This window comes from Leptidea sinapis, chromosome 4 (assembly GCF_905404315.1).
Source record: "Leptidea sinapis chromosome 4, ilLepSina1.1, whole genome shotgun sequence".
Lineage (NCBI taxonomy): Eukaryota > Metazoa > Arthropoda > Insecta > Lepidoptera > Pieridae > Leptidea > Leptidea sinapis.
This window is the reverse complement of record NC_066268.1, coordinates 9,497,299-9,519,140: the sequence shown is the minus strand read 5'-3', so window position 1 is coordinate 9,519,140 and position 21,842 is coordinate 9,497,299. Positions and strand designations below refer to the sequence as shown.

The 21,842-nt window shown below is 38.6% G+C and overlaps 1 protein-coding gene across 4 annotated transcripts in view; it reads right to left on the bottom strand.

Annotated features, from left to right (window-relative positions):
• LOC126979685 (neurexin-1) overlaps window positions 1–8,776 on the bottom strand; it is a 212,862-nt gene extending 204,086 nt beyond the window's left edge. For all 4 annotated transcript variants that reach the window (XM_050829128.1, XM_050829129.1, XM_050829130.1 and 1 more), the window contains exon 1: window positions 8,634–8,776. The gene's annotated coding sequence lies outside the window, so the exon portion shown is untranslated. The remainder of the gene's footprint in view (window positions 1–8,633) is intronic.
• Between the last annotated feature and the right edge of the window lie 13,066 nt (window positions 8,777–21,842).

Below are 21,842 nucleotides of genomic sequence, written 5' to 3'. Positions count from 1 at the left end.
AGTAGCACCCGTTCACGAGCATAACGCATGGACCAGCCATAGCATAACTCGACCATATTATAGGGAATGGAACGACCCGTCCCACGTCGCCGCCACAAACAATTAACAGTTGTTTCGGCATAAATCGATTCGTCAATAATGTTTACTTTTGAATAAAGTAAAAAACACCAAATATAAATATACAGAAATTGCTCGTACAAATGTTCGATGAAGCACACTCGACCTTTCCTAAAATAACAATCTGATGTTTCGGACATCAAACGATTTGCGAGTACACGCGATGTATCAACACAGAGCAGAGCCGAATCACGTCTTTTGTTTCCTAATTAGATTAGTTGAAGGTTTCTGCGTTGAAACAATTTGAACTGTGACGCAAGTAGGCCGGGGGAGGATCCATATTGCAAAACAAAAATGCAATTTCGTTCCACGTAGACGAGTGCGGCACTGGGCATTGTGCACTCCAGCACAGTTACATAGAGACTTTAGTAGTTTGTATGACTTTGTTTGATTTAATGTTGATGTTATTGAAAAAGAATTTGAATGAACACAAATACAACTGAAAACAAAATTTTTTTAACGATGCGGAACTCGAACCTCCGACCTCTTGCGTTCCATGCGAGCGCTCTTTCTAACTGAGCCAGCCGTCCGAGTGACGTATTGTTTATAAACACTTGTATGTCTTGTTCAACTCTCAGGTTGTGACTTCATCTACAAGATCTACTTTACAGTTGATAACCTGCTCAACCCCAATATATGCATATATGTTTGGTCGTAATGAAAATAAATTTACTTCAGCTTTATTTTTGAATATGTCAAAATCCTTTGACTTCGTTTCTCTTGAATAATTGTTGTCTAAGCTAGAACGTAATGGAATCAGAGGTTTGGCACAGAGTTGGATAAGATCCTATTTGTCTAGCAGAGCTCAATGTGTTGAGGTAACAAAAGTTAATGAGAAATAAATCAGAATTTAAAGTAAATAAATTTGGAGTACCACAGGGCAGTGTGCTTGGACCTCTTCTTTTTTTTAATATATAATAATGACTTACCATAAGTAACACCCCGTAAAGCGGTCCTATTTGCGGATTATAATATACCTGTTATTGTTACCACGGATAATCGAGATGGATTACGTGCCCACGAATCGGAACTTAATAACACAATCAAAAAATAATGCAATGACTTAATAAAAATAATCTACATATAAATTTTGATAAAAGCCATATATACATTTCAATAAAAGATATAATCATATTGGCAATTCTGATTCGATGAATATACATTTTGACCAAAATATTATAGCACACGTAGAAAATTAAAATTTTCTTGGTATGACTATTGATAGAGATTTAGTAGATACTTATATTCTGTCCTTGTCAAACCTACATTGGTTGAAGATAGTAACGACATAGTCAAACGTACTTAGTATTGAAAATAAATAGGCAGCTATCATAGAAATTTCATTATAATAATAATCACTTTTAATTAGATTGTTTAAGCGTGTTTAGGAAGCTTAAAAAATTTAATTATGATCACAATGACCGCAATGATTCATTATACTTTGCTTTATATATGTCTCTCCATTTTTAAAAGATCGGTAGGACCGGTGAAATAGCTAACGAACACAGCTCGCGCGTGTGGCTCTGCTCGCCCGTGTGTCCCTACTGGAGCCTCTCTGTAGAGGCACGTACTTACGATTTTGATATCTACACGGGGAGTGAGACAGGCCTTCTATGCTTTCCAACAAGTACCCATACAAAAGCTTAAATTAATCATATTTCTTTGTTACTTCAAATAAAAGCAGAGTTGGTCCATAAAGGTTCAGCTCAAAGGTTATCAAATCATAAGACGTTCAAAGCTCAAGAAAGTTAGCCCCCCAGATTTTTTATTTTTTTTTATTTTTTTTTTATTACATCGTTAGTTTACCATTTGTTCTTGATTGTTCTCTATAAACATTTGTTTGTTCTCGGTTTTTTTTTTTAAATTTGCAATTCATTATAATTGGTTAGGTTAGGTTATGTTAGAACAGTTAAAACAACGCACGAGCCGAGCGTAGCGTGCCGCGGCAGCGGCCGGCGAGTGCCAGAACCAAATAGTAGGCGTTTCCCCCATTTTTAATTAATTGTTTTTAAATAAACAACAAAAGAACAAACAATTATTTATAGCGAACAATTAAGAACAAACCACGGACTAACGATATGCGATATTGAAAATTCAAAAATAGAAAAAAAAATATTTTTGGGGGGCTAAGTTTGATGAGCCGACGATTTTTTTTTTATGGAATAGGAGGACAAATGAGCGTACGGGTCACCTGGTGTTAAGTGATCACCGCCGCCCACACTCTCCTGCAACACCAAAGGAATCACAAGAGCGTTGCCGGCCTTTAAGGCAGGTGTATGCGCTTTTCTTGAAGGTACCCATGTCGTATCGTCCCGGAAACACCACACAAGGAAGCTCATTCCACAGCTTCGTGGTACGAGGAAGAAAGCTCCTTGAACACCGCACTGTGGAGGACCGCCACACATCCAGATGGTGGGGATGATATCGTAACTTGTGGCGTGTCGTGCGAAGGTGAAATTCGGCGGCAGGAATCAGGTTGAACAGCTCTTCGGAACACTCCTCTACGCAACGCCAAGTGATCCAGCCATTCACAAAGTACTGGGTCTCCGACAATTCGAGCTGCTCTGCGTTGCACGTGGTTAAATGGATCGAGCTGATACTGAGATGCGCCAGACCAGAGATGACAGCAATACTCCATGTGAGGCCGGACCTGCGTTTTGTAGAGCGCTAGAATGTGGGCCGGCTTGAAGTATTGCCGTGCTCTATTTATGACGCCCAGTATCTTTGAAGCCAGTTTGGCTTTGCCCTCCAGATGGCCACGGAATTGGCAATTACTCGAGATTTCGAGACCCAGTATTCCGATACTAGGCGAGGCTTTAAGGGAAGTGTTCTCGAAGAGCGGCGATACGGCAAATGGGGTTTTTTTAGTGGTAAACGCGCAAACTTGAGTCTTCTGGGGGTTAAATTGGACAAGGTTCAACTTACCCCATTCCGTGACCTTCTCGAGAGAGGACTCGATAGAAAACACAAGTTTCTCCCGGCACTGGTCGACGTTTTCCCGAGAGAGACCTGCATGGCCCGTGTATACGGCATCACCAGTGCTGTCGTCTGCATAGCAATGCATGTTGAGGAAGCTGGAGGTCCACTTGCATAAGCTCTCGGGAAGCCCAAATGATGGAAGTTTTGCGAGGAGCGCCTTGTGCCATACACGATCAAAGGCCTTCGCTATATCCAGACCAACTGCCAGGCCTTCCCCCTTGCTTTCAGAAGCCGCCGCCCATCTATATGTTAGGTATACCAGAAGATCGCCAGTCGACCGACCATGGCGAAAGCCGTACTGCCGGTCGTTGATCAACTGGTGACCCTCAAGGTATACCAAGAGCTGGCGGTTAATTATGCTCTCCATGATTTTGGAGAGTAGGGAGGTAATAGCAATAGGCCTGTAGTTTGCCGGATCCGAACTGTCTCCTTTTTTTGGGATCGGATGGACAAGGGCTGACTTCCATGAATCAGGGACTACGCCTTTTGAATAAGAGTGCCGGAATAAACGCGTTAGCACCGGCGTCAACTCAGGGGCACACGTTCTAAGCACGATTGGAGAAGTGCCATCCGGCCCGCTCGACTTCCTGACATCCAACGAAAGCAGAGCTCGCCTAACAGTTTTCTGTCGGAACTGTACTTCAGGCATGGAGCTCTGACACCGCCGGATGGTCGGCGGCGTTTTTCCGTTGTCGTCAAGAGTCGAGTTGGAGGCAAAAAGAGTGCACAGGAGATCGGCTTTCTCTTTTGCCGTATGGGCCAGGGTGTCATTCCTCATGTGCAACGGTGGCATGGACGGCTGGTTAAAGTTACCAAGAGCAGCTTTCGACAACGACCAGAACTTACGTGTTCCGGTCGGGTAACTGGAAAGCTGCTCGCCAATTTTGACGACGTGTTTCGATTTCGCACGGGCGATTTGCAGCTTAAAAAATTTGGAGGCACGGTTATATTTCCTCTTCAGAACTTTGCAGTTCGGATCCTTTGAGCCCAGCGCCGCAACCCAAGTTCGATACGCCTGTTTTTTTGCAGTCAGATGCTGCTTTAACTGACGCATCTAACCAGGGCTGTGATCTGCCACCGATCGGTACTACAGAGCTTGGTATAAAAATATCCATGCCCTGCAGTATCACATCGGCTACTGCAACGGCGCAGGCACTACGATCATCCGAAGGGAAACAAACCCTGCCCCAAGGGTAGGATGCAAAAAAGGAACGCATCCTATCCCAATCTGCTGACTTGTAGTGCCAAACGCGGCGGTTCGCTGGTGGTCTGCGACGTTGGCGTCGGATTGGCACTACACTCCTGACCAGGCAATGGTCGGACGTTCCGAGAGGGGCGTCGACAGAGACCTGGTAACCATCGGGATGTGTAGTCAGCAGAAGATCTAATAAGGACGGCATGTGGCTATCCACATCCGGGAGCCGCGTCGGCGACTCAACCAATTGGGACAGACCAAACGCCAATGCAAAATTATGCACAGATCGCCCTGCGTAGTCTGTGGTACGTGATCCAAGCCATTCGGCATTGTGCCCGTTGAAATCACCCAAGACTGCGATTTCAGCGGAGGGGATCTGAACAAGCACGTCATCAAATGCCGCTTGAACGCAGCCCATGAGATGATCCGTTTCTGCGTTACCACTATGGGACCTGTAGACACACGCATAGATGCGGACGCGGTCCTCTAAATCTACGCGGAGCCAGAGAATAGACAGGTCCCTACCCTCAAAATTGCCGAGACGGCGACAGCAGATATCCTCCCTAACGTACACACATACCCCGGCATGAGGCATGAAATTATGCTCAATTTTGTACCCGGGGTACGTTAAATATGACGTATCGCTAGGTCGAGATATCTGCGTCTCCGTAAGGAAACACAAGGCCGGCTGCGCCGTCTCAAGGTGGTGGTGTACGGCGTTTAAGTTGGAGTGAATTACCCGGATGTTACAAAAGTCCACATTAAGCGTGGAGCGGGGTGCTGTGGTGTTGCTGCCCTGTTTGTCCTGTGACAAACGCGGTACTGTGCCCTCCCCAGAATACAAGGGGCAGCCCGAGCGCGAATGCTCGGGGAGGGATTCTCCGGCTCCACAAGAGCCGGTACCCTCCTGGGGTAATTTCTCTTTAAATACCGCTCTCATATTTTTTTTGGGGGGGGGGGGGTGGCCTCCGGTCCTCGAAACTAACCTATGCGAAACATAGCGGCACTAGGCCGCTACTTCACGCCGGTATTCTGTGCGAGTGTGGTAAGTAACCCGGACGAGTCTGGCCCAATTGTGCTGACGTCATAAGACAGCAGCGTGACTCTCCCACTTTCAAAAAGCCCATAGTCGCCTCTTACGACACCCTTGGACCTGGGACTACCCTATTCTTTTTACGCCCCGGGGCAGCACAGGGCAATCAAAGGCAGCAAGGACGATCAAAGAGACCGCCCCTGACCGTTGGTGCGCTACCGAATGTCAGTACTACCAAAGAATATATTCTAGTACCGAGAGTACGACATACTATCGTGTCCATCAACTAGGTACATTTGAAACACAAAATAAAGCCTTAAATGGTCATTAAATTATTAAAACTTTCGTGAAACAATGTAAACTTTGTCTAAAACGGTTTTACTTACAGGTTGTCGGAGTTGGTACCTACTATTATTACTACTGTTTCAGACCAGTCGGAGCTCCTTCATCAGGAGGAGGGTAATGAGTCCACACCCCTTTTTAGACAAATAAAGTTTATAAATGGTTATTAATTTATGCATAAAATTTATCTTTGAGAATATTTTTTGATGTCAATTAAGTCACTACCATCGCTTCGGATACAAATGACGCAAGAAACCCTCCTATCATTACTTTCTTGTGCTCTTTTTATAATATTACCTTTACATAAATCATCGCTATAGATAATCAAAATCTAGTCCCAGGCTGTTTAGATTTATAGACTTACAATAAACTATCGTACAGACAAACCAACAGTGCTAGAGAAAAAAACATCTCTAATAGAAATACAGCAAGATGGAAAATGAAAGCTTCAACACTTGACATTAGCTCCTTAGTATTTTGAATATTAAACCACCACCTAACACACACATTGATAATTAACAATCGGACACACATTATCGTCACAGTAGACATATGTACCAGTACGGAAACCACCTACAAACGTTCGAAATGACACACTCACAAAAACATGCGTATCGACGAGACCCCTAAGCGGTTTTCGCGGTCAAAACGAGTCGAGTGTCACGTTGTTATTTGTTTCCGCGATCTTTTTAAAAATGCCAGCGTACTGCGTGGTATACGGCTATTTGAACTCGGCTCCATCAAAACGCCAGCCTTTAGTTCGAGTAGTATAGTATATAAGAATGATTTATTGTTATATTATTATTATAAATAGTAGGTTTTCGAATTATAAGTACGTGAGATCGATTATAATAAATTTGTGAACATAATTCACAAATACACTAAGATGGCGGCTGCAATATTTATTATCATTTTTTATGAGTGTGGTTTAATGGTTTTCTATGATGTTTTTTATATTTATTTATTTTGGACAAAAATACTTACCTACATGTGTTTTGTCATGGTTTTCCTGAGTGTTGAAACCAATACCAGCTAGTGCTGTCAAAATGAAAAAAAATTATCAAGTTATTCGTCACGCGTGTCGTTTTCATGGTTTTCGAGGGTGCTGAAATAGATAATGGTGTCAGGATGTAAGTCCAAGATGGTGGCTGCACGAAATTGAAAATTTTTCATCATGGGTGTCATTTTCATGGTTAAAAGGCATAAAAGGCATTTACTTTCTCAAAATTGAATCCTCTAGATTTCTTTTTGATGTCATTTGTAAAACACTAGATACTACTACCGCTTCGGAAACAAATGGCGCTCTGAGACAGAAGAAACGGCGCAAGAAACTCTCCCAGCATTCTTTTTTTGCGCTCTTTTTAATAAAAATATAAAATATTGTACTGTCATTGCTATAGCTATAAAATAATCATAATCTAGTCCCAGGCTGTCCGATCACTTAGATATTGTGTTGTTTTCATGATTCTCGAGGGTGATGAAGCCGATAAAGCTGGACTTTTGATTTTATTGTAATAGTCACAATCGCCATCTTGGATCTCAAAATAGATGTCATATTCGTTACTACTATACTTACGAAAACAATATTTGCCCCGTCTAGACATGTTCGCAGGATGACTGCAGGAAATCTTTTTTTTTTCTGTAAATCTGATTGCCAGTTAGAATACGTTTGCTCCTACCGGCATTCGAAACTTAATAAATAAAGAAAATAATTAAAATTCGGGAATCCTAGCTTTGTAGTCAGATGCTAAGACGACGCCAAATATATTTAAATAGGCAATCCTATATATTATTCGTTCAGCAAGGCTACCACCAACGAAGACCATCGGCCCTGGCAACTTAATATAATATCAAGACTCTGCGTACCCACGACAAGTTGGAGAAACTGGGGGAAGCTTTGAGCAGACTACAATGGGATGGCGTAGGGTTATCTGAAGTCTGAGGACAGGCTAAGGACTCGTTAATCTTAAATTCTGGACACCTGCTCTACTTCCGGGAAGGCGACCAACTGTCCCAGGGTGGTGTCGGGTTCCTCGTTCACAAGTATCTCGTCAAGATAGTTACTGAGGTGGGAAATGTGTCGACCAGGGTTACATACCTAATACTCAGAATAACAGAACGGTATTCGTTGAAAGTCATACAGGTTTTCACTCTGACTTCGACATACTCAGACGATATATTTGATTATACGATATATTAATATATACTAACTGTTGTAGTAAGAAGTACAATTTAAGAGTAAGTTACATTATCATTGACACAGACGACTCGTCTCAATGTTTAAGTCATAAACTATAGACAAACCCGTTAAGGCCTCGCGCCAATCGACAATCCGAACTTTCCTGAATTTCAGCAGAATACTCTCTAAAGTGGTTTTATTTTAGATATTAAATGACTTAAGGTACCTACATAGTTGGTATTTTACCTAGCTTATGATTTTGTATTTGTCTTGACTTATATTTGAATACAATAATAGTACGTAATAATATGAAGTTTCAATTTTACTTAGCTTCCCAAATTTTTAAATCCCAACATAAAAATTTCAAAACTCACAACTCTTTCAGTTGTATATACTCACTAGGAAGTGAGCACTGTAAAAATCATTCACAACAAAGAAAACACAAATATAATTTCAAAATTAATATTAAAAATTCATGCAAAATCGTATGTTATTTTCCTAGATGTAATTGTAATACATACTCGTCACACAAAAAACACTTAACACTATAGTGTTATGATGTCTCTGAATTTCAGTATTGCTATATATTATGAAATATCACACAATTAAAAATCAATACATTACATTCATGTCAGGGTTAGACACGTCAATGAAACCGATTTAAAAATGGAACACGTCAATTCGAAAATGCAGAATGATAGAATTGTCGGTGCGAAAGCCGAGCGTACCATTAAAGGTTTTACTATGTTTGTAGTATATCTAAGTGTCTGTAGTATAGTGAAACTTACGCTCCAATCCATTGTTTTATTGCGAGTTTGTCACTTCAGTTCACTTATACTGTAAGTTCACTGTAGTTTTTTCTTGTTATAAAGGATATTGTTGAATTATGTAATTTTATTGTGTAAAGAACACATCGCGCGGAAAGGCACGCCGAAAGCAACTGCAGCCTGTTATGGCGGTGTATTTGCGCGCGCATCCCGCCCTAACGGTTAGGCTGACAACGTACAAAGCGATTATTGGACGTTTTCCAAACGAAAGTTCTACTGAACAAAGCAAAGTACTTAAAATTACTCCATTAAATATAACATGATCTTGAATTGGAAATAGTCTTTGATAGGCTTGATTTACAAGTTCATGTTGGCGTTATTATAAATATTTCTTATATTAACGATTATTAACATTCAGTAATCTCTCTTTGCATTGGGAAGAGACAGGACATACAATCAAGCGTCACGAAAAATGGTCAAAAACGATCATTGGTTTACAAGTAAATATAGAAGGAAGCGAGATAAGTCGTCAAGCAGATGGGTTGATGAAATGAAGGCCACAGAAGGTATAGGTGTACTACCTGGTGAAGATTGGCTTGTGACAAAGGAGGGTGGTCACAGTTGGAGAAGGCGTTAGTCCAAAGAGGCACATAGACGGATGTCGAGGCAGAAGATTAGTGTAAGCTTTACTTTATATTAATGTTTCGTTTCTGTCTAAATAGCAGGCTAAATTATTTTGAATCTTTCTCCTAACTGATCACGATGATTCCATCTACTATTTGCAATCCAAAATAAGTCGATCGGTAGCTGCATCTGCTTCAAAACTAGTTTTTATTTAAATTAGATATAAAACTAGATAATATCATTATTGACATGCAAATAATTATTTTGCAAACCGTTTTTTCCAGTGACATTTGACGGATAGTGATTATCTACTTTGTTGTTTGATATTGAACTCCTTCTGTATCTACTTATCAGTCCTGAAAGCAGTACACGTGAACTGCCGACACCACATCCATATTATATCTATATCAAAAAGTGTAGGCATTCGTACCAACCGGTGAATAACGCCCAAATTTGCAGCGTGTGCAACAACCCTTAACTGAAACAAAAGGCTCACACTTTGTAACATTTAACATTATCTTTCATCACCTTCGCGTTTAAAATCTCTTTCATTTATTTATAGTGCATTGCTGCTTCACTTAAAATTATTATTAAACATGTAAAGCTGATTCCGCAATGGACACGAACAAAGGCTTAGGTTTCGAGCAAAAAAAAGTTTAATATCGCAAGTGATCGTGAAGAAACTGTTAGTTTTTGAGAACAATGCACGCTTTGTCGGCACGGCGAAGCCAGACGAAGTACACTCCGAGGGTGCCATACAGCCTTCGATATCACATAAATATATGTTGAAGCCTTTGAAACAATGCATACTCATTGCATGTATGTACCCATCTTGTACTGTGTTCTGACCCCACAACGCAATTCAATGAAAATTAAGTCCAAAGTTACAATTGGAGTGAAATGTGTCTGTGACGGTACCAATTTATTCATAGTAGTTAAAAACTAGAATAAGATTTCAGTTTGCAGTTTGTATAGAGTTAAACAGAAGGTAATGGCTATATTTCATTCCTACATACTAAAAGAAATAAAACGAAGTACATGACCGTCATGTCACACTCCGTAGCTTCTATAATATAGTACTTAACAAGAGCAGACTTAAAGTTAAATTTGGGTTTTCTTGAAAATTGTTTAATATGTGGGTAACCTAACTAATCGGTGGATGATGTAAACTGTGGACATATAAATCACTATAATATAGATAATACATAATATAATTCATTAAAGATAGAGGATTTCATTTGTGTGCGCATCACGGAATACATTATTACAAGTATAAATCGTAATTGACAATCAACTTAGCGTAATATGAGTTTGTTAAAATGACAATAACTTGGTTAATTCTGTGACAATTAGTTTAATTCAATGATAGATCTACTCTCATTATGACAAATCACAGTGTACCTAAGTGAGTAATTATTTTTTGTCGCAGAATTAGCTAAAAGTAAATATTAAAAATTAGATAAAATCAAATCTTATACATTATTACTTTAACATTAAATTACATTTCTTTACAACTCAGTTTTTTTTAAAGTAACTATGTTATGTAGCTTTAAACTTATGCATGTTATTACTATACTATTATGTTATACTTATGCATTATATTATGTAAATAATTAAATCTTAGTATTATTATTACCCTTTTCTACTAGAGTCGTCAAAGCTACAAATATCACACGATATGAAAACTGCTAACGTCTACAATTTGACTGTCAAAGAACGCGAATTTTACATCTTGTTAATTTCTAAATGTCAATTCTAAAACACTTTCAATGGCTGAATCCAAAGTTGCTTCATTATATTTTCTATTCTGTGTTTTCGATATTTCTTTTTCTTCCATGGTGTCCACAATAATATGACGCACATTATTCCATGATAAAAAAAAACTTATTAATATTTTATAAATATTATATTTATTTATGTATTGGAGAAAGAACAGTTACAATTAATTATAAAAAATATTAAAAAGAAGTAATAAAATTAGATGCATAAATATATATAAAGATAATTATTAAACCTTAAACATATCGCACTAAGAGCTAAATGTAAAACCTAAGATCAGTAATACATCTAGATAGACTAAGACAGCCGTGAAAACGTCGAAAAAATTGAGTTTAGAGTTAACCTCTATTTTGAGCAATGCACACACACTAACACAAAGTGTATATATATGCATACAAACCGCGAGTGTTAACTAAAAAAGGATTATAACTAGTCTGTTTTTATCGGTTGTCTAACAACAAGAGAGTCTGTCTAGACGAATAAATTATCTAAGTGTTAAATTAATTACTAAAATTGTGATGAAACGTGAAGTGTGTACATATTATTAATGATTAAACTACTTTATTTAAACAAAAAAATCTACGAGAAAACATTAAGTATGTGGAAAAAAATAATATACGAACAACAGGTGGAAGTTAAATGTTATGTATGTTAGTAAGTTAGTTTTTGCGTTTAAAACAGTTCCTACTTGTATTAAATATATTTAACACACCGAGCACATTTTACTTGAAGGAACTCTTCGAGTTAGTTAGTTAGTAGTAAGGCAAACAATTGAACCAATCTCGATGTATATAATTTGAAACAAGAGATCACAATAATCTAAGTCAAATTCGCGGGTATCAGCTAGTTAATAATAATATGTTAATATCAAAAACCGCATGTTAATAACAACATATTATATAAAACCGTTAGAATAACTTGCAACTATTTCAGCTACACTCGGTATTAAATAAAATTTATATTCTCATAAGAGCACTGAGCTTTAGCTCGAGATCGGAGCTAATCCGCACCAAATTATTTCACGAGGTTTCCACGCCAATGCGACATTACGAAACTTGTAAGTTTTGCTCAAATTCACTTTTTACCAATTCAAATTTAAATATTTTTATTCAAAGTTAATGTCAAAAATATTTTATTGACATTAAATCAACAGAATGATCGTCCACATCAATCACTAAAAATACAATTTAAATGCATGCTGATTTCACAAAAGTTTATACGAATATATTTTAAAAATATTAATTATATATATACATGTATATATTATATCACTTATTGAAATTCAAAAATTACTACCCATTCGGAAATAAATGCCTCAGCCTGGAGAAGAAGGGGCGCAAGAAACTCATCGGGCTCTTTATTATTTCTATAAAATTTCGATACAATAAAATCTGTCACGCACATCACAACTGTGGATTGAGATTCCTTGTGCGGTGTTTCCGGGACTATACGATATGGGTAACTTCCAAAAAGCGTGTACACCTTCCATAAAGACCGGCAACGCTCCTGCCATTCCTCTGGTGTTACAAGAGAATGAATGATGATGATGAGAGAATAATCAATTAACACCAGATGACCCGTACGTTCGTTTGTCCTGCTTTTTCATAAAAAAAAAGTATCACAAAAATGACAGTACCTGCGTACTCACCATTATATAAGTATGTTATACGTTTTAAAATACTGTTCTGGGCATAATTTGTAGTTACTTGGGGGACGTGAAACAAGGCAGTGTATTACGGGTTCTATAGTCCGGTACGCTTAGATATATAAATAAAAAGCCTTTTTATTTGCTCCTATGAACTAAGTAACATTTTGTTTAGTGGATTAGTAATTATAATGAAATAAAGTAATTTTTGTTAGTATTTATTAGTTATTTGATTTCTTCATAGGAACCCCCGTGCGGGTGTAGGCCTCCTCCAGGTTGTACCATTTATCCCTATCTTGTGCCAATCCGAGCCAGTGTTTGCCTGCGGTCTCGCGTATGTCATCTGACCAGCGTTTGAGCGGACGACCTAGTTTGCGCTTTTCACTTCCTGGTCCTTTCCACTCTGTGACCACTTTCGTCCAACGCCCATCCTCAAGTCTCGCTACATGACCGGCCCACTTCCATTTTAGTCTTCTGATATGTTGTATAACTTTGGTACGTTTCCGAATTTCTTCATTTCTGATCCTGTCTTTAAGTTTTATCCCTAGGAGACTTCTCTCCATCGCTCTTTGGCATATCGACAGTCTATTTGCGTTAGCTTCTGTTAAAGACCAGGTCTGGCTACCATAAGTTAGTGTAGGTAGAATGATAGAGTCCATGAGTCTCCGTTTGTGAACAATAGGTAGCTTAGATTTAAGAAGATTTTGCAGAGACCAGTATCGTTTCCATGCCAGCGCCATTCGTCTATCTATTTCCTCCGTGTCAATCTCTCTGAACGAAACCAGTTTGCCTAAATATATGTACTCTTCAACGTACTCTATTACTTCGCCTTCGACGCTGAAAGTAGGTTTAGTATGGTTTGTAATGATTTTTGTTTTGTCAAAATTTATTTCGAGACCGACCTTCTCGCTGTGCTGATGTAGTGCTGTCAGCATGTCTTGTAGGTCTCTAGCGGTATTACTTAGAAGAACCAGGTCGTCTGCGAATCTTAAATGGGTTAGCCTTTTATTTCTGATATTGATGCCTCCCCTTTTCCAGTTTATATCGTGAATTATAAGCTCAAGTACTGCTATGAATATTTTTGGCGACAGTGGGTCTCCTTGTCTGGTTCCTCTTTGAATTGCGAACGGTGGTCGCTTTCTGTCTAACCTTATTCTACTTCGGTACTTACTATAAATATTCATCATTATATTGATGTATGTGTCGTCGATTTCATGATACTTAAGTGCCTTAACTATAGCGCTGTGGGAGATAGAGTCGTAAGCTTTTTTATAATCAATGAAGGCCAGGTATAGAGGCATATTGAATTCTTTGTATTTCTCTACTACCTGGCATAGCACATGGATGTGATCAATGTTGGAGAATGTTGGTCTGATCCCAGCCTGCTCTAAGCGTTAAAATTAGGAGAAGAACAAATATTAGGTCTAATAAATAGATTATTTAATGAAATACTAAGAGAGGAGACGGTTCCAGCTCAATGGAGTGAATCGGAAATAATTCTACTCTACAAGAAAGTCGACCCTTCTTGTGTATGAAACTATAGACCAATAAGCTTCATGTCGAATCTCTACAAACTATTTTCGCAATGTCTCCTGAAAAGGATCGGTCCACAAATTGACGTCAAACAACCAATAGAGCAGGATGGCTTAGATATATAGATTCCAATAATTCCGAAAAGTCTATAAGGTTTATTTTATTTATTTTATTTTATTTTATTTTCATAGGGTGGCTAACAGCCGTCAATACAAAAACATATATCTACATGTTTATATATAGGCCAATTAAAAGGCTCCACAAATAGGTATTAAATAGTATTTTTTTTTACGTTTTTACAAATGCTTAAACTAATTAAAGGCATTACTATGTACTAGTTAACTACGCTTTTTTGCAATTTAAATTGACTTAAAGTATACATATATTATGTTGTCATTGTATTACTTTTCTGTGACTTGCAAATAATCTTGTATAATATGTTTCTTAACACTACCTAAACTGGAACAAAAAAGATCTATTTCGGATGATTTTAGTTTGTTAAAATTATACAAAGTACGTGGTATAAAGGCGTGTGATCTATAGTTTGTGCGCATGAGTGGAATATGGAGGAGATTCTTTTTTCTAGAATGTTGGTACGGTATATTGAGGTTTATTTTAGATAACAAGGTTGGACTGTCAATCTTACCCTGAGCAATTTTCATAATAGTCGTAATATCAGCCATGAATCTACGGAGTGTTAATGGTAGGAGCTGAAATCGAGTACACCGAGTCTTGTAATCTGTTTTGGGAATTCTGAACTTATAATTTAAAAATCTCGTAAATTTTTTCTGTATTTGTTCAATTCTTTTACTATGTATCATATATACCGGATTCCAGATTTGACTAGCATACTCTAAATGACTACGAACATAAGCGCAAAAAATAATTTTTAATGTTTTCATTCTCTTGAAGCAGTTCGCTGAACGTATTATAAACCCAAGTGCATGTGATGCCTTATTTGCAATATTGTCGATGTGACATTCGTAAGTTAGCTTGCAGTCAAGAGCTACACCTAGATCTGTGACACAATCGACCCGCAATAGAAATTGATTATTTATAGTATAATTAAATTTGATGATTAGCTTTTTACGGGAAAAACTTATAAAAAGACATTTAGGTATATTAAGCCAAAGCTTATTATTACTACAATATGTTGCTAGTCTATTGAGATCTTCCTGAAGGAGATCAACGTCATAGATATCGTTGATAGGCCGAAATATCATCATGTCGTCAGCGAAAAGTAAATAATTGGAATGATGAAAGCATGTACCGATGTCATTTATGAAACAGATAAATAATAAAGGACCTAGGAGTGAGCCCTGAGGAACTCCAGAAGGTATCGTGATCCATGAGGAGGTGTAGCCATTTAAAACAACTGCCTGAGTTCTGTTTTTTACGTACGAACTTAACCATCTAAATAAGTTACCCCTAATACCAAGACCTGCAAGTTTCTGAAGAAGGATTCTATGATCTATGCGGTCGAAAGCTTTGGTGTAATCTGTATACACAACGTCAATTTGTTGACCACCGTCCATGCAATCAGTTAAGAAGTCAGTGAAAACAAGTAAATTAGTAACCGTTGATCTTCCTTTTATAAAACCATGCTGTTGTTGGTTTAACACATTTTTAAGGCTAGGGTAAAGTTGTTTATAGATGATGCGCTCAAACACTTTGGCAAGAAGACATAATTTTGAAATCGGTCGATAGTTTTCCACTTTGTCTTTCTGACCTTTTTTATGTATAGGTGATATGAATGCCGCCTTCCACCTGATCGGCATGATACCTTCATTAATTGATCGCTTAAAAAGCAAGGTGACAGGTAATGCCAATACTTCAGAACATTTGACGAGGAACAGTGCTGGTAAACTATCTGGCCCAGGTGATTTATTTAGATCAAGTGATTTTAAGAGCTTTTCTATTTGTTTATTATCAATTTCGATAGAACTTATATTACTAATAATAGATTCATCTGAACAATTATAGGATTTGGATGTGGTAGTGGATTCTTGGAAAGTCGAATAAAAATATCTTGAGAAAAGCTCACAAATGTCCTGTCCTTTATTGCCTTCAGTGTCTCCATAGATCATATTAGATGGTATATTTGAACAATTACGTTTACTTTTCATAAAGGACCAAAATGCCTTGGGATTATTAGATATATCATTTTCAATTTTACTAATGTAGTGATCAAAACAACTACGCTCAATAACTTTAGCCCTGTCTCTAAGTAGGTGGAAAGTATGTAAGTCATTGAGATTATGATATATTTTATATTTCACAAGATATTTATTTTTCTCTTTGAGGATTTTAATTAAGGCCGCGTTATACCAAATTGGATATTTATTATTTTTAATGATCCGTTTGGGCACGTGACGGTTTCTTATATCATAAACTATTGAATAAAAATGATTAACGGCATCATCCACAGAGTTTTGAGTAAGAATATTAATCCAGTCAATCTGACTTAGTTCCGCACTCATCTCCTCAAAATTACCTTTGTTATAGTTAAAAATTGTCCGCTCAGCTGGTTTCAAGTGTGGTATATATGAAAAGTTAAAGTGCACAATTAATGACTTATGATAGGGATCTTCTGGTACTAACGGATCAGTGCATGCTGACACAGTGAGCTCATTGTTACTTAAAACTAAATCTAATAATTTGCCAAATGCATTATAATTACTATTAAATTGTCTAAGTCCACACAGACTGAGTGTATCTACGAAGTGCAAAATGTGGGACGTGGTTGGTGCAATTGGATTTAAGTAAGTTTCGCATGGAATTATTCCATAACATAAGGAGTAACAGTAAATACCTTTTTTTCCGCCGTATAAACAGAGGTTCGATTTTAAAGCGTACGCAGACATCGTCATAGGTGTCGAAATCAGTCTAATCCTTGAAGCACAAGAATCTAACTAACTTCTTCTGTATAGACTCAATTCTATTTATATGTACTGCATAGTGAGTTGACCAAATACATGATACATAATCAAGGATATTATATATAGCATCATATATACCTATATATGAACTGTACCTATATATGATATATAAAATCATTTTTGGAAGAGCCCAGAACTGTCTTCCTGTCTTCTGTTTATTATGTTGGAGAAAAGCCATCTATGTAAATCACCTCTTTTACCAAGCGCATATAACTTTTTTGCAGAATAATGTGATCCACGCGGTCAAAAGCCTTTTCATAATCCGTATAGATAACATCCTACTGTTTTCCTTTACTCATTACATCGACACTGTAATTAACAAGAACTGACAAGTTTGTAAAAGTTGAGCGCTTCTTCATGAAACCATGCTGTTCTGGTGGTATAAATTTATGTATGAGAGGTGTATTACGTTTCTGTATTACAATCTCGAAAATCTTAGTCATTGAGTTAAGACCTGTAGTTAACGATCTGGTTTCGTTGTCCAGTTTTATATATTGGCACAATAACGGCCTCTTTCCGTTTTGCATGGAACTTTCCATAAAGATTAACTGTTAGAGCTTGCTCTGCTAGAGTATCGGCACAATTTTTAAGACACATAACACTGGAAGTATTCCATCACTTCCAGTGCCTTTATTTACATTGAGTGATTTTATAATGCGTTTTATTTCATATGCATCTACAGATATTTTCGATATAAGTTCGTTGTTTAGGCAACCCGATGAAAGTTCATAATCATCATAAGAATCTGCGGGATTTTCAAAAACGCTTTCAACCTGTTGACTAATAGCAGAGCATATCTCGGTCTCATTATTGTAATCTTTTCCGTTGTATGACACAGTGTGAGGATGACCTATATTACCCGTTCTAAAAGATTAATGACTATAAACGGGTAGGATCTATATTAATATACATATACTTGCATAGGATCGATATAAAATTTATGACATTTTTTTTGTAAAAGTTTTTCCCTGTAACGAAGTAAGCAAAATTCATCGAAAAGTAGTGGATTTTAATATTTTTTCCATTTCTTGTGCAGTTTTAATTTATCTTTAACTACGTGTATTAGTGCTCTACTATACCAGCATGGAAATTTGTTTGATGATTTATTTGTAATTCTAGGTGTAAAGAGAGCTATCAGGCCACGTGTCCTGACACGAATTTAACATTTTATACACATCAAAAGTAAAGTGCTCAACGCCGCTATTTTAAGTTTTTACATCAAAAATAGATCGTTACTAGTACAACTTGAATGCGTCATATTGACGTAAGGTAAGTTAATTGTATGCAGTAAAGTGTACATTTCAATAATCTAACAATTTGAGCGTTACATAAGGAAATCCGAAAGTCACAAAGTTTCAAACTTATATACAGGGCTCATTGTTGGTGAAATTTAGACTCATTTAATCAAGAAAACAGAAATACCAATGAATACTATATAATTATATACTATTTATGACTACTCTGTCATATTAAGAAATACTTCTTTATTCGGCCAGTCGACATTGAATCTCTTTCAGTTGCAACCAACCTTATTTTACGACACTCTTCCTCAATGGAAGACTGCACTAATAATCTTTAGCATTCAAACACTCAACAAAAAAATGTATCACTACATCACTCATCATCATCAAGCACACAAGTTCATTTCTCTCACACAGAACTCGTTCTTATATCTCGGTAAAGCCTTTGTCAAAATATCTGCAGTCCTCTCTTCATTTGTTCTGTAGCTACTCCACCTTCACAGTGTTATCATTCAATGCTTCTCTGATGTTATGACATCTCACATTTTATATGTTTTGTCCTTTGGTGATGAACAGGGTTCTTCGCGATTTGTATTGCTGATTGACTGTCACTATGGAGCAAAATTGCATGGCATTCCTTTGCGGTTAATTCTTCTATAAGTCTCTACAGGAACGTCGACTTCTTACTACTTCTGTACGAGCTGTTAACTGTACATAATGTTGTTGTAAGCATTTTTATTGTCATTTGCCGCGATTCATAAACGCTTCAGCTTTATTCAGCTTCTTGCTTTACCGGGATATAGGAGCCCGATAAAATAAATATTCATGCGGAAAATGATACCCTATCATTATCTCCAGCATGATTAGCGTCTACATATCCAGTCAGATCTTTTCCTGACCTATGAAAGTTCAGTTTGTAGGGAGCTGTACAACAATATCTTTCCAATGTTATCGCTTCGCTCCAATGTTCGCCTGTATAGCAGCTGTTAAATTGACTAAGGTAGGCAACGGCAAAACATATGTCAGGTCTCTAGCAAACAGCTAGGTACATAAGTGATGAACCTAAAAGTTTCTGTAAAGGAGTGTCTTTGGGTGGCATGAAGTTCTCTAGTTCTCGTTTTTTTTATTTCTCCCGGTCTCTAAGGGTGTATTCACTGGCTTACAGTCAGCCATTCCGAACTCTTTCGGAATCTTTTGAATGTATTCACCTCATTGTTATATTCTTCTCTTTTGATCTATATTCATTCCTAAAACAGTAGGTATCAACCTTTCCCAAATCTTTCATTTCGAATTTAGCCTTCAATTCTATTTTGACCTTTTCCTGACAAAAAGTCATTTTAGAATATCAGAATATCATTTAAATATACTGCAATGTCAACAATGTGGCTTCCCCTTTTTCTGAAATAAACAAATATTTCATTGTCAGATTTTTGTTAAATTGCATTTCAATCAGAGCAATTTCAGATCGTAGAAGGCTCTCTTTAGTAAGCAGATATGATTTTCCTTCCCTTTCTCTTCACATAGCTTAGGTTGTACAATTGTGGGTACAATATGCACGTTCTGTCAAATCTCCATTCAAGAATTCTGTGACTACATCCATCTGATCAATTGATCATGTTCAACTACAATAGCGAATAGAAGTCTGAGTGTGCTATGCCTAATCACAGGTGAAAATATCTCCACGTAATCTAAGCCATATTTCTGCGAAAAACCACGGGCTCTAGACTTGTATCTTTTTTTTTTTTTTATGGAAAAGGAGGACAAACGAGCGTACGGGTCACCTGGTGTTAAGTGATCACCGCCGCCCACACTCTCCTGCAACACCAGAGGAATCACAAGAGCGTTGCCGGCCTTTAAGGAAGGTGTACGCGCTTTTCTTGAAGGTACCCATGTCGTATCGTCCCGGAAACACCGCACAAGGAAGCTCATTCCACAGCTTCGTGGTACGAGGAAGAAAGCTCCTTGAAAACCGCACTGTGGAGGACCGCCACACATCCAGATGGTGGGGATGATATCGTAACTTGTGGCGTGTCGTGCGAAGGTGAAATTCGGCGGCAGGAATCAGGTTGAACAGCTCTTCGGAATACTCCCCGTGATAAATGCGGTAGAAGACACACAATGAAGCGACGTCTCTACGCAACGCCATGATCCAGCCGTTCACAGAGTACTGGGTCCCCGACAATTCGAGCTGCTCTGCGTTGCACGCGGTCAAATGGATCGAGCTGATACTGGGGTGCGCCAGACCAGAGATGACAGCAATACTCCATGTGAGGCTGGACCTGCGCTTTGTAGAGCGCTAGAATGTGGGCCGGCTTGAAGTATTGCCGTGCTCTATTTATGACGCCCAGTTTCTTTGAAGCCAGTTTGGCTTTGCCCTCCAGATGGCCACGGAATTGGCAATTGCTCGAGATTTCGAGACCCAGTATTCCGATACTAGGCGAGGCTTTAAGGGAAGTGTTCTCGAAGAGCGGTGATACGGCAAATGGGGTTTTTTTAGTGGTAAACACGCAAACTTGAGTCTTCTGGGGGTTAAATTGGACAAGGTTCAACTTACCCCATTCCGCGACCTTCTCGAGAGAGGACTCGATAGAAGACACAAGTTTCACCCGGCACTGGTCGACGTTTTCCCGAGAGAGACCTGCATGGCCCGTGTATACGGCATCACCAGTGCTGTCGTCTGCATAGCAATGCATGTTGGCGGTGTCCAACATATCATTGATATGCAGAAGAAACAGCGTGGGAGATAGCACACAGCCTTGGGGCACTCCAGCGTTCACGGGCTTGGGATTCGAGCAATAACCGTCGATAACGACCTGTATGCTGCGGCCAGTGAGGAAGCTGGAGGTCCACTTGCATAAGCTCTCGGGAAGCCCAAATGATGGAAGTTTTGCGAGGAGCGCCTTGTGCCATACACGATCAAAGGCCTTCGCTATATCCGGACCAACTGCCAGGCCTTCCCCCTTGCTTTCAATAGCCGCCGCCCATCTGTGTGTTAGGTATACCAGAAGATCGCCAGTCGACCGACCATGGCGAAAGCCGTACTGCCGGTCGTTGATCAACTGGTGACCCTCAAGGTATACCAAGAGCTGGCGGTTAATTATGCTCTCCATAATTTTGGAGAGTAGGGAGGTAATAGCAATAGGCCTGTAGTTTGCCGGATCCGAACTGTCTCCTTTTTTTGGGATCGGATTTACAAGGGCTGACTTCCATGAATCAGGGACTACGCCTTTTGAATAAGAGTGCCGGAATAAACGCGTTAGCACCGGCGTCAACTCAGGGGCACACGTTCTAAGCACGATTGGAGAAATGCCAACCGGCCCGCTCGACTTCCTGACGTCCAACGAAAACAGAGCTCGCCTAACAGTTTTCTGTCGGAACTGTACTTCAGGCATGGAGCTCTGACACCGCGGGATGGTCGGCGGTGTTTTTCCGTTGTCGTCAAGAGTCGAGTTGGAGGAGGTATCTCTCT